The sequence below is a fragment of the Oncorhynchus keta genome, chromosome 30 (assembly GCF_023373465.1).
Source record: "Oncorhynchus keta strain PuntledgeMale-10-30-2019 chromosome 30, Oket_V2, whole genome shotgun sequence".
Classification (NCBI taxonomy): domain Eukaryota; kingdom Metazoa; phylum Chordata; class Actinopteri; order Salmoniformes; family Salmonidae; genus Oncorhynchus; species Oncorhynchus keta.
In genome coordinates this window covers 14329837-14347026 of record NC_068450.1, presented here as the reverse complement: position 1 = coordinate 14347026, position 17190 = coordinate 14329837, and the positions used below count along the sequence as shown (strand labels likewise).

General features: G+C 44.0%; 1 pseudogene; it reads left to right on the top strand.

The window, feature by feature from the left end:
- Positions 1 to 1363: 1363 nt before the first annotated feature.
- On the top strand, positions 1364 to 16240 carry LOC118376708 (histone-lysine N-methyltransferase PRDM9-like; annotated as a pseudogene).
- The last annotated feature ends 950 nt before the right edge of the window (positions 16241 to 17190 follow it).

The window sequence follows — 17190 nt, the reverse complement described above, 5'->3', positions numbered from 1 at the left end:
GGAGTATGGAGGTGGAGGGAGTATGGAGGAGAAGGAAGTGGAGGGAGTATGGAGGAGAAGGAAGTGGAGGGAGTATGGAGGAGAAGGAAGTGGAGGGAGTATGGAGGAGAAGGAAGTGGAGGGAGTATGGAGGAGAAGGAAGTGGAGGGAGTATGGAGGAGAAGGAAGTGGAGGGAGTATGGAGGAGAAGGAAGTGGAGGGGGTATGGAGGAGAAGGAAGTGGAGGGGGTATGGAGGAGAAGGAAGTGGAGGGAGTATGGAGGAGGAGGAAGTGGAGGGAGTATGGAGGAGGAGGAAGTGGAGGGAGTATGGAGGAGAAGGAAGTGGAGGGGGTATGGAGGAGAAGGAAGTGGAGGGAGTATGGAGGAGAAGGAAGTGGAGGGAGTATGGAGGAGAAGGAAGTGGAGGGAGTATGGAGGAGGATGAAAAGTGGAGGGAGTATGGAGGAGAAGGAAGTGGAGGGAGTATGGAGGAGAAGGAAGTGGAGGGAGTATGGAGGAGGATGAAAAGTGGAGGGAGTATGGAGGAGAAGGAAGTGGAGGGAGTATGGAGGAGAAGGAAGTGGAGGGAGTATGGAGGAGAAGGAAGTGGAGGGGGTATGGAGGAGAAGGAAGTGGAGGGGGTATGGAGGAGAAGGAAGTGGAGGGAGTATGGAGGAGAAGGAAGTGGAGGGGGTATAGAGGAGAAGGAAGTGGAGGGGGTATGGGGGAGGAGGAAGTGGAGGGAGTATGGGGGAGGAGGAGGGAGTAGAGGGGGTATGGAGGACGAGGAGGGGTGGAGGGGGTATGGAGGAGGAGGAAGTGGAGGGGGTATGGGGTGGAGGGGGTATGAAGGAGGAGGAAAAAGTGGAGGGAGTATGGAGGAGAAGGAAGTGGAGGGAGTATGGGGGTGGAGGACAAGTGGAGGGGGTGTGGGGGAGGAGGAGGGAGTGGAGGGGGTATGGGGGAGGAGGAAGTGGAAGGAGTATGGGGGAGGAGGAAAAGTGGAGGGGGTATGGGGGAGGACGGAGGGAGTAGGAAATGGAGGATGAATAGAGGAGGAGGGAGTGGAGAGGGTATGGAGGAGGAGGAAGGGAGTAGGAAATGGAGGATGAATAGAGGAGGAGGGAGTGGAGGGGGTATGGAGGAGGAGGGAGGGAGTAGGAAATGGAGGATGAATAGAGGAGGAGGGAGTGGAGGGGGTATGGAGGAGGAGGGAGGGAGTAGGAAATGGAGGATGAATAGAGGAGGAGGGAGTGGAGGGGGTATGGGGGAGGAGGGAGGGAGTAGGAAATGGAGGATGAATAGAGGAGGAGGGAGTGGAGGGGGTATGGGGGAGGAGGGAGGGAGTAGGAAATGGAGGATGAATAGAGGAGGAGGGAGAAGGGAGTGGATGGCCCTGTCCGGGGGTATCATCGGATGGGGCCACAGTGTCTCCTGACCCCTCCTGTCTCAGCCTCCAGTATTTATGCTGCAGTAGTTTATGTGTCGGGGGGCTAGGGTCAGTTTGTTATATCTGGAGTACTTCTCCTGTCCTATTCGGTGTCCTGTGTGAATCTAAGTGTGCGTTCTCTAATTCTCTCCTTCTCTCTTTCTTTCTCTCTCTCGGAGGACCTGAGCCCTAGGACCATGCCCCAGGACTACCTGACATGATGACTCCTTGCTGTCCCCAGTCCACCTGACCATGCTGGTGCTCCAGTTTCAACTGTTCTGCCTTATTATTATTCGACCATGCTGGTCATTTATGAACATTTGAACATCTTGGCCATGTTCTGTTATAATCTCCACCCGGCACAGCCAGAAGAGGACTGGCCACCACACATAGCCTGGTTCCTCTCTAGGTTTCTTCCTAGGTTTTGGCCTTTCTAGGGAGTTTTTCCTAGCCACCGTGCTTCTACACCTGCATTGCTTGCTGTTTGGGGTTTTAGGCTGGGTTTCTGTACAGCACTTTGAGATATCAGCTGATGTACGAAGGGCTATATAAATAAATTTGATTTGATTTTGATTTGATGGGGGAGGTGAAGTGACCTACCTGGTGTCTGTGGGCCTCCAGCTGCTCCTTTCAGTTTTGCACCTCCTTCTGGGGATCTGCCTGGTCCTCTAGTGCTCTGAAGGGGCTACTGCTGCTTCTACCCCCACTCCAGGCCACTCAATCTGGGGTGGAGGAGGAAAGGTGGGCCATGGCTGGAGGAGGAGGAGGAGGAGAGGCCGGGTATGGTGCAATGACTAGGGGGCTGAAAGAGATACCATACCAGGGATATGCCAGAGACTGGAGGAAGATGAGGAGAGGCCGAGGTGTGGTACGATGACTGGGGCTGGGGGACAGTCGGCCCCCGAGGTGCATCAGAGAGGGGGGTGGTTTCTGGAAGTGGTACACTTGTTTCTAGTTCAATTCCAGTAGTTTGATGCAGTGTAGTTTGGTGTGTCACCTCTTTGTTGACCTCTCACCAGCAAGGACAATCTCCTCCTCCTCATCTGCCCTGTGCGCGCGCGCACACACACACACACACACACACACACTGAGAAAATTGTGTCGGAAACCCACAGCACTCTCCTGAACATACCTTACCTGCAAACAGATATAGAATATGATATGGTAGAATATGATAGAATATTATATTTAATTTAGTTCACCTTTATTTAAACAGGTAGGCAAGTTGAGAACAAGTTCTCATTTACAATTAGGACCTGGCCAAGATAAAGCAAAGCAGTTCGACACATACAACAACACAGAGTTACACATGGAGTAAAACAGACATACAGTCAATAATACAGTAGAAAAATAAGTCTATGTACGATGTGACCAAATGAGGTGAGAAGGGAGGTAAAGGCAAAAAAAAAGAACATGTTGGCAAATAAATATAATATAGCAAGTAAAACACTGGAATGGTAGATTTGCAGTGGAAGAATGTGCAAAGTAGAAATACAAATAATGGGGTGCAAAGGAGCAAAATAAATAAATACAGTAGGAGAAGAGGTAGTTGTTTGGGCTAAATTATAAATGGGCTATGTACAGGTGCAGTAATCTGTGAGCTGCTCTGACAGCTGGTGCTTAAAGCTAGTGAGGGAGATAAGTGTTTCCAGTTTCAGAGATTTTTGTAGTTCGTTCCAGTCATTGGCAGCAGAGAACTGGAAGGAGAGGCGGCCAAAGGAAGAATTGGTTTTGGAGGTGACCAGAGAGATATACCTGCTGGAGCGCGTGCTATAGGTGGGTGATGCTATGGTGACCAGCGAGCTGAGATAAGGGGGGACTTTACCTGGCGGGGTCTTGTAGATGACCTGGATCCAGTGGGTTTGGCGACGAGTATGAAGCGAGGGCCAGCCAACGAGAGCGTGCAGGTCGCAGTGGTGGGTAGTATATGGGGCTTTGGTGACAAAACGGATGGCACTGTGATAGACTGCATCCAATTTATTGAGTAGAGTATTGGAGGCTATTTTGTAAATGACATCGCTGAAGTCAAGGATCGGTAGGATGGTCAATTTTACGAGGGTATGTTTTGCAGCTTGAGTGAAGGATGCTTTGTTGCGAAATAGGAAGCCAATTCCAGATTTAACTTTGGATTGGAGATTTTGATGTGAGTCTGGAAGGAGACCACAGGGCGTATACAAGTTGCCCGTCCAAACAACAGGACAAAAATAGTCCGGAGAATAAAGACACAAACAAAATAACACCATCCAACACAGAGTAACAAGAAACAAGCCCGCACAAATACCCAGCGGGCCTAATGCCCTTAAATAACCTACAAACAAACCCTAATACAAAACAGGTGTACCCAATTACCCAATAACCCAAAACAAACGGAAAGGGAATCGATGGCAGCTAATAGGCTGGTGACGACGACCGCCGAGCCCCGCCCGAACAGGAAGAGGCACCATCTTCGGCGAGGTTCGTGACAGGCCTTCTGTAGGTCAAGCAGTACCATTCCACCCAGATTTCCCTCATCAATCTCTTTCCCGATGAAGTCAGTCAAGTAAAGTAGACATTAATCAGTGGAGTATGTTTTTCTCAAACCCGACTGAAAATCTGACATTAGACCCTGTTTGTTAACATATTCATACATTTGCTCATGGACAATTCTCTCCAGGATATTTGATGTTACAGAGGACAGATACAGGCCTATAATTCATCACTTTCTGCTGTTCTTCCCTTGAGCATGACAGTTAACAACTGCTCCTGGTGTGCCAATAACATCCATTAAAGCAGTCCTCTCACCTCTCTGATTCAGAGTTGGGATAAACACATTTTGGTTGAATGAGTTCAGTCGTGCAATGGACCAGGTATCCCCTTTCCCTCCCCTATGTCTTGGTGCGATACAATCTGTCCAGTAGTCTGTAGCCTAAAAGCAATGGATTTATGTCTGAATAGTCATTCATTTCAGAAACCTATTTTAGACCATTGTGGGTATAGCTAATAATTCTACGTAGAAACAGTCAACCGTTGAGCTCTATCAGATAATGAAGAGACATACTGGCTGGACTGTCAGCGCCATGGACAGCAACAACAGCAACACTGGCAAGTTGCAACAAGAGGTGGGGAATCCAAAATAATTGATTCCTAGACTGCCATTTCTGGGTGTCAAGCTTCGATTCCTCTAGGAAGGAAACCATTTTCTGTAGTCTATTTAGACAACACAAACTCTTGCATTTTACAACAAATGAAGAGCAAGCTAGCATGAGAGAGAGACATGGAAGGGGCATAGCCAGGAATTTGTAGGCATCTCCGGCCACAAGGCAGACAGTCAGAACCGTGCATCGAATGATGTATTTCGCAATATCTTGGCTGCAATGTCTCACTCAAGTTCAATAAAGTAGGGGCTATCAACAGGAGTCAATTCAATTGTTGGTGGTAGGAACACAAGCATTTCGCTACATCCACAATAACATCTGCTAAATGTGTATGTGACCAATACAATTTGATTTGAATTACAACAAATTAAGAATTACAGGGGGCAGTTTGTAAAACTAATACTGTATAAAATCATCTGGAATAACGCACATGCTTGGATAATAATTACAAAACCAACGTCTCTAGTAATATCCGTCCGAATAGGGCTATAACATAGCAAATAATACGTTAATCACAGCATCATCTCATGCGATCCGTCAAAGCAGAGCACAGTAGAAATATCACTGAAAAATTATAGTTCCTACATTTCACCGTCTATATTAAAACAAAATACGCAAATGGTCAGCATCATGCACCATGCCAGTCCTCTAGAACGTAAACGCAGTGTTCCTTGTAGGACTCTGCAATATTAGGTTGGTTGTGCGTACACATCCGCTTCAGCGTGTCCTGGGAGTCGAACAAGAGTCGACTCCAATGAATCCAACCACAGAAGTCGGAGTCGACTCCAGAAATCCCGGCGTCTTGCAGCACCAGGGAAACCTGGGCAGAGCGAGTTCAGTCAGTGATTTTCCACCTTCTTTCGCGCGGTTGTATGTTTGGCGCCAGAAGTTCTCGTGCTCAGTTGCTCTCACAATTTACCTCAGTTGAAAGTTTTTCCCAAACAACGGTTTCAAAAGGCAGGTAATTTAGCTAGCTAACAAGAATAACAGGCTCAACATTGTACAACATTGCTATTTTATCGGCTATATTTAGAATAATTTGTTAGCTCGGTAATGTAGCTAGCTAAATTACCATCAACAGGTTCTCCAGTGCTAAATTAACTAGCTACTTCAACGTTACTGTACTGAAATAAATGTATAGCTAGTGGTAGCTATCTAGCTAAAAGGGTAACGCTAACTTTAGCTAGTTTACCAAAATAGTTAAATGAGCAACTTGCTGACAAATTAACAGTTGATAATGATATTAGCTAACAATTTTCCTGTATTTCGAATTTGACTAGCAATAAGTTACTGTAGCTACAAGTTCAGGGTGAAAGGACCTCAGGGACGACAACAACAGGATGAGTTCTTCGGATGAGGTGAGTTGAAAAATGCCTAGCTATCCTATCAGCTAACGGCAACTAAACAGGCATAATCAAAGTTACTGATGATGGAGAGGTAACTTAACGTTACTAACATTATAACATTTAGCCACCTATCTAGCTATGTAGCTATCTGAGATGTTCAGGTGATTCCTGCTTGTGGCATTTATACCTGGGCCAATGTCATACACCTGTGGACTCGCACTAGGATGATTTCCATGATTTGAAGACCTATTTCTCAAAGATGGAATGGACCCATCTAGTGAAATGTGAGAAAGTGCGGTACAGAAACTTGAAGAGGAACCACCTGGCTATGCTTACTATAGGTAAGTGTCCGATATTTGAATAGAGACAAAAGGACATTTGACATTTATCAGTATTACTTTCGTTTATTTTAAACTCCTGTCATAGAGGAGTCTCTCTGCCTTTGTGTTGTATTGTGCCATGTCTCTACTCACTGGCATACCACATACCCAACCAGCAGCTCCCGCAAGGAGTGGTTTCTCTTAGGGCCTCATCCCTCCAAAATACCCGGGAGGTTACCTCCCCCTCCCCTTATAGCATATGAATATGAACACAATAAAGCCCTGGCATTTGTTTTTTAGAATTACAGGAAATTCACTGTAAAACATCAACATTTTTGCTTAGACCTTGCTGGTCCCCGCAAAACTGCTCCACCTCTCTCTCTCTGTGTTGTATTGATCAGAGAATCTACTGTGTGTGCTAATGTGTCCCTCAGGGCTGAACTCCCCAGTACCTGCGTTTATGAGGAGAAGCAGGCCTAAATTGTTGAACACTGCTCCGCTTTTTGCACCCAGCGACTCAGAGGAGGATGAGTGGACCCCTCGACTGGAGAGATGCCCACCAGGTAGAGCTGTAGCAGTAAACAAGGATGTTGTAAGACGTATCATGTTAGTAGAAAGAGAAGGCCTGTTAATACTAGTCTATGATGCTTATTAACTATCAAGAGAGAAACAGAAACCTAACTCAGTATGACTACTCAGTATGACTAGTAGGTAGGACCTACCCAGATACCGCTAAGCTTGTAGACAGGTACGACCTACCCAGATACATGGAAGCTGGAGATATTTTTCCACCACTTGTTAGAGGACAACCTGCGGAACACATTATTTTACATTTTGGAGTGCCTCATTTTTATACGGGATCTCCAAAACAGAAAGAGTACCTTATCACTCATCGAATATCAGGTTGTATGTCCTGTTAAATCTAACACGGCTCAAAAAACATAAGAATATTGTGTACAGTGCATTCGTAAAGACCCCTTAACTTTTTCCACATTTTGTTCATTACAGCCTTATTCTAAAATTGATTAAATGTTTTTTTTCCCCCTCATCAATCTACACACAATAACCCATAATGACAAAGCAAAAACAGGTTTTTATTCGTTTTTACAAATGTATTAAAAAATAATAAAAACTGAAATATCACATTTACATAGGTATTCAGACCCTTTACTCAGTACTTTGTTGAAACACCTTTGGCAGCAACTACAGCCTCAAGTCTTCTTGGGTATAAAGCTACAAGCTTGGCACACCTGTATTTGGGGAGTTTCTCCCATTCTTCTCTGCAGATCCTCAAGCTCTGTCAGGTTGGATGGGGAGCGTCGCTGCACAGCTATTTTCCAGAGACATTCAGATACTTGTCCTTAAGCCACTCCTGCATTGGCTGTGTGCTTAGGGTCGTTGTTCTGTTGGAAGGTGAGCCATCGCCCCAGTCTGAGGTCCTGAGTGCTCTGGAGCAGGTTTTCATCAAGGATCTCTCTGTAATTTTCTCCGTTCATATTTCCCTCAATCCAGACTAGTCTCCCAGTCCCTGCTGCTGAAAAACATCCCCACAGCATGATGCTGCCACCACCCTGCTTCACAGTAGGGATGGTGCCAGGCTTCCTCCAGACGTGACACTTGGCATTCAGGCCAAAGAGTTCAATCTAATTGATCCATTCTGTGCCATTTTGACTATAAACTTTAATCCTGAAATCATCAATCTGAGGTCAAAGGGAGGTTATTTCCCCCAAATTCGATGCGTTCAAAACATGGGGTTGTTTAAAGTAGTAACACATACCGTCCACTTCATGGGGTTGTTTAAAGTAGTAACACATACCGTCCACTTCATGGGGTTGTTTAAAGTAGTAACACATACCGTCCACTTCATGGGGTTGTTTAAAGTAGTAACACATACCGTCCACTTCAAAGTAGTAACACATACCGGGTTGTTTAAAGTAGTAACATACCGTCCACTTCAAAGTAGTAACACATACCGTCCACTTCATGGGGGTTGTTTAAAGTAGTAACACATACCGTCCACTTCATGGGGTTGTTTAAAGTAGTAACACATACCGTCCACTTCATGGGGTTGTTTAAAGTAGTAACACATACTGTCCACTTCATGGGGTTGTTTAAAGTAGTAACACATACCGTCCACTTCATGGGGTTGTTTAAAGTAGTAACACATGTTTCATGGGGTTGTTTAAAGTAGTAACACATACCGTCCACTTCATGGGGTTGTTTAAAGTAGTAACACATACCGTCCACTTCATGGGGTTGTTTAAAGTAGTAACACATACCGTCCACTTCATGGGGTTGTTTAAAGTAGTAACACATACCGTCCACTTCATGGGGTTGTTTAAAGTAGTAACACATACCGTCCACTTCATGGGGTTGTTTAAAGTAGTAACACATACCGTCCACTTCATGGGGTTGTTTAAAGTAGTAACACATACCGTCCACTTCATGGAAAGTAGTGTAAAATACATTAATTCACATAATTAAACATCTTAAGTTAGGATGATAGTAAATTAAGCAAACTCACAGATTTTTTTATATAATCACATATATTTCTCATTAGTGTAACCATTTTAGAGATGAATAAAAAATGGTCCTAAAGACAATTTAACCAGGCACTCTAGGTTAAGGTTTGTGCAGCAGGCTGAACGTTTGACGTCCCTATAATAATAATAATAACAATAATAATAGAAGAGGTCTGTTAGTAGCTAGGTAGGACTTATATTAATTTTCTGATCTTTCGCCACAGCATCCCGGAGCTTCCGACGCCCAACCAGGAGACCAGCAGCATCTCAGGGGGTCCCTCAGCCTGACAAACCTGCCACACCTGCTACACTTACAGTACAGGTAACTGTTTTTTAAAACACCTGCACAGGTGCATGTAATACATCTTGTGAGTTTTTGTTTCTCTTCTTCACTACGCTAGCAGATACTAGTCCTGTCAATGACTGTAGCTGTGAAGTGTGAACCAATTAATTAAATTATGGTTATAAAGTGTCTTCAGAAAGTATTCATACCCCTTGACCTATTCCATATTTTGTTGTGTTACAGCTCTGAATTCAACATGTATATCATGTTCGGTATGTAATTGCTCTACTGTAGATAAAGAGGGCTGACAACTCTGTCTGTTCATCATTGTCATATTTGTCATATAACGCTCTGTCCCCCCCCCCCCTCTCCTTTGATCCTCAGCAGCCCTCCAGTGGCGAGGAGGCAGGACCCAGTAATATGGGGACAGAACCCGCCCAGCCATTAATGGAGGAGCTGACAGAAGAAGAAGTGGCCTTCCTCAGAGACGGCAGCCCAGCAGACACCCACAGTGGAGTACAGGAGGGGCTAGGAGCCACGGTGTGTGTTACTGTCATACACATAACACAACACACAATATATTTTCATTCATGTTGTTTCAAATCAAAGATGACGATGACACACAGACCAAGTGGTCAGTTTGAACTCTCCTCTTGTCTCTTTCCAGGAGGGTCAGAGTGAAGCGACCCCCAGCACCAGTGGAGGGGAGGCAGGGAGTTCCACAAAGCAAGGGGCTCGTTTGTTGCACCCCAAACCATCAACCTCAGGTAACAGAGATAGACAAGAATACACTGTTAGAGTTTGATATGGTGATTTACAACCCGTTTGTTTCATTTGGCTTCAGAGAAAATAGCTTATTTTGTGTTTGTACCAGGCCTGTCTAAGAGAGAGTGGCTGGAAAGGCAGAAAGCAGAGCTGAACACATACAAGCGCAGCAGAAATCTGAGAGACAGACCAAGAATCACTTACACAGAGGAGGAGGTCCCCAAAGATGATCACTACCTCTGTGAGTCATTATCTCTCTGTCTCTCTGTGTATCTATCGCTTTCTATCTATCTCTATCTATCTCTCTCGGAATAAAGACATTTCAAATGTCATTATGTATATATACAGTGTTGTAATGATGTGCAAATAGTTAAAGTACCAAAAGGAAAATAAATAAGCATAAATATGGGTGTATTTAGAGGTCGACCGATTATGCTTTTTCCACGCCGATACCGATTAATCTGACGATTTTTAATGACAATTACAACACTTATTTTAACTTAATATAATACTCAAATAAATAATGAAGCATGTTCAATTTGGTTTAAATAATGCAAATACAAAGTGTTGGAGAAGAAAGTAAAAGTGCAATATGTGCCATGTAAGAAAGCTAACGTTTCAGTTCCTTGCTCAGAACATGAGAACATATGAAAGCTGGTGGTTCCTTTTAACATGAGTCTTCAATATTCCCAGGTAAGACGTTTTAGGTTGTAGTTATTATAGGACTCTTTCTCTCATATACCTTTGACTATTGGATGTTCTAATAGGTACTTTAGTATTGCCAGCCTAATATCGGGAGTTGATAGGCTTAAAGTCATAAACAGCGCAATGCTTGAAGCACAGCGAAGAGCCTCTGACAAACGCACGAAAGTGCTGTTTGAATGAATGTTTATGAGTCTGCTGCTGCCTACCACCACTCAGTCAGACTGCTCTATCAAATCATAGACTTAATTATAACATAATAACACACAGAAATACGAGCCTTTGGTCATTAATATGATCGAATCCGGAAACTATAATTTCGAAAACAAAACGTTTATTCTTTCAGTGAAATACGGAACCGTTCGGTATTTTATCTAACGGGTGGCAACCTTAAGTCTAAATATTCCTGTTACATTGCACAACCTTCAATGTTATGTCATAATTACATACAATTCTGGCAAATTAGACGGCAGTAAATGTTGCATATATACTGACTCTGCGTGCAATGAACGCAAGAGAAATAACACAATTTCACCTAGTTAATATTGCCTGCTAACCTGAATTTCTTTTAGCTAAATATGCAGGTTTAAAAAATATATACTTCTGTGTATTTATTTGAAGAAAGGCATTGGTGTTAATGGTTAGGTACAGTGGTCCAACGATTGTGCTTTTTTTGCAAATGCACTTTTGTTAAATCATCCCCCAGCGCTGCATCGATTATATGCAACGCAGGACAAGCTAGATAAACAAGTAAAATCATCAACCATGTGTAGTTAACTAGTGATTATGATTGATTGATTGTTTTTTACAAGATAAGTTTAATGCTAGCTAGCAACTTACCTTGGCTTCTACTGCATTTGTGTAACAGTCAGGCTCCTCTTGGAGTGCAATGAGAGGGAGGTGGTTTGAGCGTTGGACTAGTTAACTGTAAGGTTGCAAGATTGGATCCCCCGAGCTGACACGGTGAAAATCTGTCGTTCTGCCCCTGGGCAAGGCAGTTAACCCACCGTTCCTAGGCCGTCATTGAAAATAAGAATGTGTTCTTAGCTGACTTGACTAGTTAAATAAAGGTGTAAAAAAATACAGATTTCCGATTGTTATGAAAGCTTGAAATCGGCCCTAATTAATCGGCCATTCCGATTAATCGGTCGACCTCTAGTTGTATTTACAATGGTGTTTGTTCTTCACTGGTTGCCCTTTTCTCGTGGCAACAGGTCACAAATCTTGCTGAAGCCTCTGTGATGTCACACTGTGGTATTTCACCCAGTAGATATGGGAGTTAATCAAAATTGGATTTGTTTTCAAATTCTTTGTGGGTCTGTGTAATCTGAGGGAAATATGTGTCTCTAATATGGTCATACATTGGACAGGAGGTTAGGAAGTGCAGCTCAGTTTCCACCTCATTTTGTGGGCAATGAGCACATACCTGTCTTCTCTTGAGATTCAGGTCTGCCTACAGCGGCCTTTCTCAATAGCAAGGCCATGCTCACTGAGTCTGTACATAGTCAAAGCTTTACTTAAGTTTGGGTCAGTCACAGTGGTCAGGTATTCTGCCACTGTGTACTCTCTGTTTAGGGCTAAATAGCATTCTAGTTTGCTCTGTTTATTTGTTAATTATTTCCAATGTGTCAAGTAATTATCTTTTTGTTTTCTCATGATTTGGTTGGGTCTAATTGTGTTGCTGTCCTGGGGCTCTGTGGGGTCTGTTTTTCGGGCAGCAGGTAGCCTAGTGGTTAGAGCATTGGGCCAGTAACTGAATGGTTGCTGGATCGAATCCCTGAGCTGACAAGGTAAAAAAATATGTTGTTCTCCCCCTGAACAAGGCAGTTAACTGTTCCCTAGGAGGCATCATTGTAAATAAGAATTTGTTCTTAACTGACTTGCCTAGTTAAATAAAAATACAATTGTGTTTGTGAGCAGAGCCCTAGGACCAGCTTGCTTAGGGTTCACCTCTGTAGGTGGTTGTGGAATTGAATGCCTCTTTTCTGGATTTTGATAATTAGCGGGTATCGGCTTAATTCTGTTTTGCATTATTTGGTCTTTTACGATTTTTTTTTTTTTTGCAGAATTCTGCTTGCAGGGTCTCAATTTGGTGTTTGTCCCATTTTGTGAAATTATGGTTGGTGAGCGGACCCCAGACCTCACAACCATCAAGGGCAATGGGTTCAATAACATTAAAGTATTTTTAGCCAGATCCTAATTGGTATGTCAAATTTTATGTTCCTTTTGATGGCGTAGAAGACCCTTCTTGCCTTGTCTCTCAGATCGTTCACAGCTTACCTGTGGCGCTGATGTTTAAGCTGAGGTATGAATAGTTTTTTGTGTGCTCTCTGTTTTACATTTCGAATGCATGTCTTCATCATCATCGTAATAACTGACGTTTAACATGTTCTGTTTTTCTTTCTCTCTCCCAGACTGTGAGGACTGCAAGTCTTTCTTCATGGAGGAGTGTGGGGTCCATGGTCCTCCCCTCTTCGTCCCGGACATCCCTGCCCCTCTAGGAACCTCTGACAGGGCCAGACTCACCCTCCCGTCCGGCCTGGAGATCAGGACATCAAGCATCCCTGAAGCAGGACTGGGGGTGTTCAACCATGGAAACACTGTGCCTGCAGGAACCCACTATGGACCTTATGAAGGAGAGATCACAGACAAGGAACAAGCCATGGAGAGTGGCTACTCCTGGGTGGTGAGAGAAGTGTGTGTGTGTGTGTGTGTGTGTGTGTGTGTGTGTGTGTGTGTGTGTGTGTGTGTGTGCGTGCGTGCGTGCGTGCGTGCGTGCGTGCGTGCGTGCGTGCGTGCGTCTTGTCACTGTGTGTCATTGGGCTGTTCTTAATTTTTTCCAACCTGATCAAAACTAAATATGAGGGGCCTCCCGGGTGGCGCATTGGTTAAGGGCGCTGTACTGCAGCGCCAGCTGTGCCATCTGATACTCTAGGTTCGTGCCCAGGCTCTGTCGTAACCGGGAGGTCCGTGGGGCGACGCACAATTGGCCCAGCGTCGTCCGGGATAGGGAGTGCTTGGCCGGTAGGTCTCATCGCTCACGAGCGACTCCTGTGGCGGGCCGGGCGCAGTGCACGCTAACCAAGGTTGCCAGGTGCACGGTGTTTCCTCCGACACATTGGTGCGGCTGGCTTCCGGGTTGGATGCGCCCTGTGTTAAGAAGCAGTACGGCTGGTTGGGTTGTGTATCGGAGGACGCGTGACTTTCAACCTTCGTCTCTCCCGAGCCCGTACAGGAGTTGTAGCGATGAGACAAGATAGTAGCTACTAAAACAATTGGATACCATGAAATTGGGGAGAAAAAGGGGTAAAAAATAAACTAAATATGAATAGTTGTTTTCCTCAGATCAACAAGAGCAGACACTGGGACGACTACATCGATGCTGGGAGAGACACTCACTCCAACTGGATGAGGTGAGCAACACTGAAGTACAGAGGAAGTCTCACAGTCCTCTTCCTCCTTCTGTTTCTCTCTGTACCTACAGTGGTTCCTCAATTCAAAGTTTTGAGCTTTATGCCGCAACACTTTGTGGTAGGTGGTGGCAGATTGTGGTAAATTGCGTCATTCCGCCATTGCGAGGAACCACTGCACCTACCTGTTTCATAGTCTGACAGTTGAAGACCTCAATCTCTTGTACATAATTAACCCCTGACTGCTCTCTGTCTTTCTCTGTCTCTCCCTCTCTCTTCTCAGGTATGTGAACTGTGCTCGTCGTGAAGAAGAGCAGAATCTGGTGTCCTTCCAGTACAGAGGAGGGATTCTGTACCGCTGCTGTAAGCCCATAGCTGTTGGAGAGGAGCTGTTGGTTTGGTACGGAGAGGAGTACGCCAGAGACCTGGGCATTGTCTTCGACTACCTCTGGGACAAAAAGAGCTCTGCTAAAGGTCATTTCTCCCCTCTTCCTCCCCTCTTCATCCCTGCCTCTGCCCTTACTTTTCACTCCTCTTACATTCATTCTCTTTTTACCTCCTATTACTCATTAATACCCACTATTACCTCATTAATATTTATTAATACTCATTATTATTCATTATTACTCATTATTACTCATTATTATTCATTTCTCAATTGAAACTCATTGATTTTAAATATGATTTCTGTGGTGTATTATCATACTGGTCCTGAGTTCTCTCTGTTCATGTCAAGTTGTCTGGAACAATAATGATCATGCACCTTGTGATCTTGATTTCTTTTCTTTCTCTCTCCTTCATCTCTCTCAGATGTGAACGCTGAGTCGTCCCAGGTCCAGATCTTCTCGTGCTCTGGCTGTCCGTTCTCCTTCACCTCTCAGATCTTCCTCCACAAGCACATAAAGAGAAGTCACCATGATGAGTATGTCAGACTGTTGAGGAGTGGAGAGATCAGATCAGAGAATCTCATGTCCTCCAGCAACTCAACACAGCACCATGGAACCACCTCAAGTTCCTCCAACCCAGCTCCCACCAGGAAACAGAGCGAGATGGACAAGCCACGATCAAACCACTGCTCTCAGTGTGGGAAGAGTTTCAGTCAGTCAGGACACTTAAAGACACACCAGCGCACTCACACAGGAGAGAAGCCGTTTCACTGCTCTCAGTGTGGGAAGAGTTTCACTAGAGGGGGTAGTCTCAGAACACACCAGCTCACTCACACAGGAGAGAAGCCGTTTCACTGCTCTCAGTGTGGGAAGAGTTTCACTAGTGGGGGTAGTCTCAGAACACACCAGCTCACTCACACAGGAGAGAAGCCGTTTCACTGCTCTCAGTGTGGGAAGAGTTTCACTAGTGGGGGTAGTCTCAGAACACACCAGCTCACTCACACAGGAGAGAAGCCGTTTCACTGCTCTCAGTGTGGGAAGAGTTTCAGTCAGTCAGGAGACTTAAAGACACACCAGCGCACTCACACAGGAGAGAAGCCGTTTCACTGCTCTCAGTGTGGGAAGAGTTTCAGTCAGTCAGGAGACTTAAAGACACACCAGCGCACTCACACAGGAGAGAAGCCGTTTCACTGCTCTCAGTGTGGGAAGAGTTTCACTAGTGGGGGTTAATCTCAGAACACACCAGCTCACTCACACAGGAGAGAAGCCGTTTCACTGCTCTCAGTGTGGGAAGAGTTTCACTACAGGGGGTAATCTCAGAACACACCAGCGCACTCACACAGGAGAGAAGCCGTTTCACTGCTCTCAGTGTGGGAAGAGTTTCAGTCAGTCAGGAGACTTAAAGACACACCAGCGCACTCACACAGGAGAGAAGCCGTTTCACTGCTCTCAGTGTGGGAAGAGTTTCACTAGAGGGGGTAATCTCAGAACACACCAGCTCACTCACACAGGAGAGAAGCCGTTTCACTGCTCTCAGTGTGGGAAGAGTTTCAGTCAGTCAGGACATCTAAAGAGACACCAGTGTTGTAAAAAGAGTAAAGAAGTGGAACTTTAGATTCTCTTGACATTGGGACAGTTATTTAATAGAAGTGTAATGTTCCATCATGAAACATGAATGATGCGTCTTTATATAGACACTGTTGAACTATTTGGATAGAAATTATGATATTCATCAAATTGTCAACACTTTTTTAATTCTCTCAAAGTACTGTGTCATTGTAATAGAATTGAATACGCATAAATGTATGAATCGTAATTTATAGTATGAAATCTTACATAAATGTATGTGTATAAACATGAACTATTAAGTAAATTATTTTTAAACTGAAATTAATATCTCACAAGTTATAAACATGACAAGATTGTAATACATTTTATGTGATAATAAAATGTATTTCTTTACTCTGGTGTCCATCTTGTGTATTTAGTGTCAGATATGAACAAATCACCCAGAGGATTCACTCATTTCCTTCATCCTTATCATTCCATGAATTCACTGTTGATAATGATGATGATTTGCATTCCATGAGTACATTTAAACTTCCATGATCCATGTTTAATCACCTTCAGGTACTAGAAGCCCCTCTTCAGCCCGCCAACACTTATTAACTGAGTGGGAATGGTCAAGGAACTGACAAATTGCGTAAATCTGGATCTTGATAAAAGTAATTTCATTTGATCATGAATTCAATTAATATAATTTAATTACACCTTTCAGTTATCTAAACTATTTCTAATAAAAAAAACACTTGAATACCTACTGCAGGAGGGCTGCTGCTAAATGGTAGATTTGCATAAAATATTTGTTTTTTTTCTCCCCCAAATAATCCCTTCAATTAAAATCCAATCCCTGGATTCAGTTTCTCTAAATTAGGAGTGGTAATCTAGGACCAGGTCCAAAACTGGTCCCCTACTCCAGTGGTTCACAACTCCAGTACCCACACCAACTGCAGTCAGTGGACTAAAGTGACTAGGCATCAGGATTGATAATAAGGTATTTGAGGTAGATATTTTCCAGAAGGCAGGGTAAAGTCATTAGTCATCAGGATAGATAATAATAAGGTATTTGAGGTAGATATTTTCCAGAAGGCAGGGTAAAGTCATTAGTCATCAGGATAGATAATAATAAGGTATATGAGGTAGATATTTTCCAGAAGGCAGGGTAAAGTCATTAGTCATCAGGATAGATAATAATAAGGTATTTGAGGTAGATATTTTCCAGAAGGCAGGGTAAAGTCATTAGTCATCAGGATAGATAATAATAAGGTATTTGAGGTAGATATTTTCCAGAAGGCAGGGTAAAGTCATTAGTCATCAGGATAGATAATAATAAGGTATATGAGGTAGATATT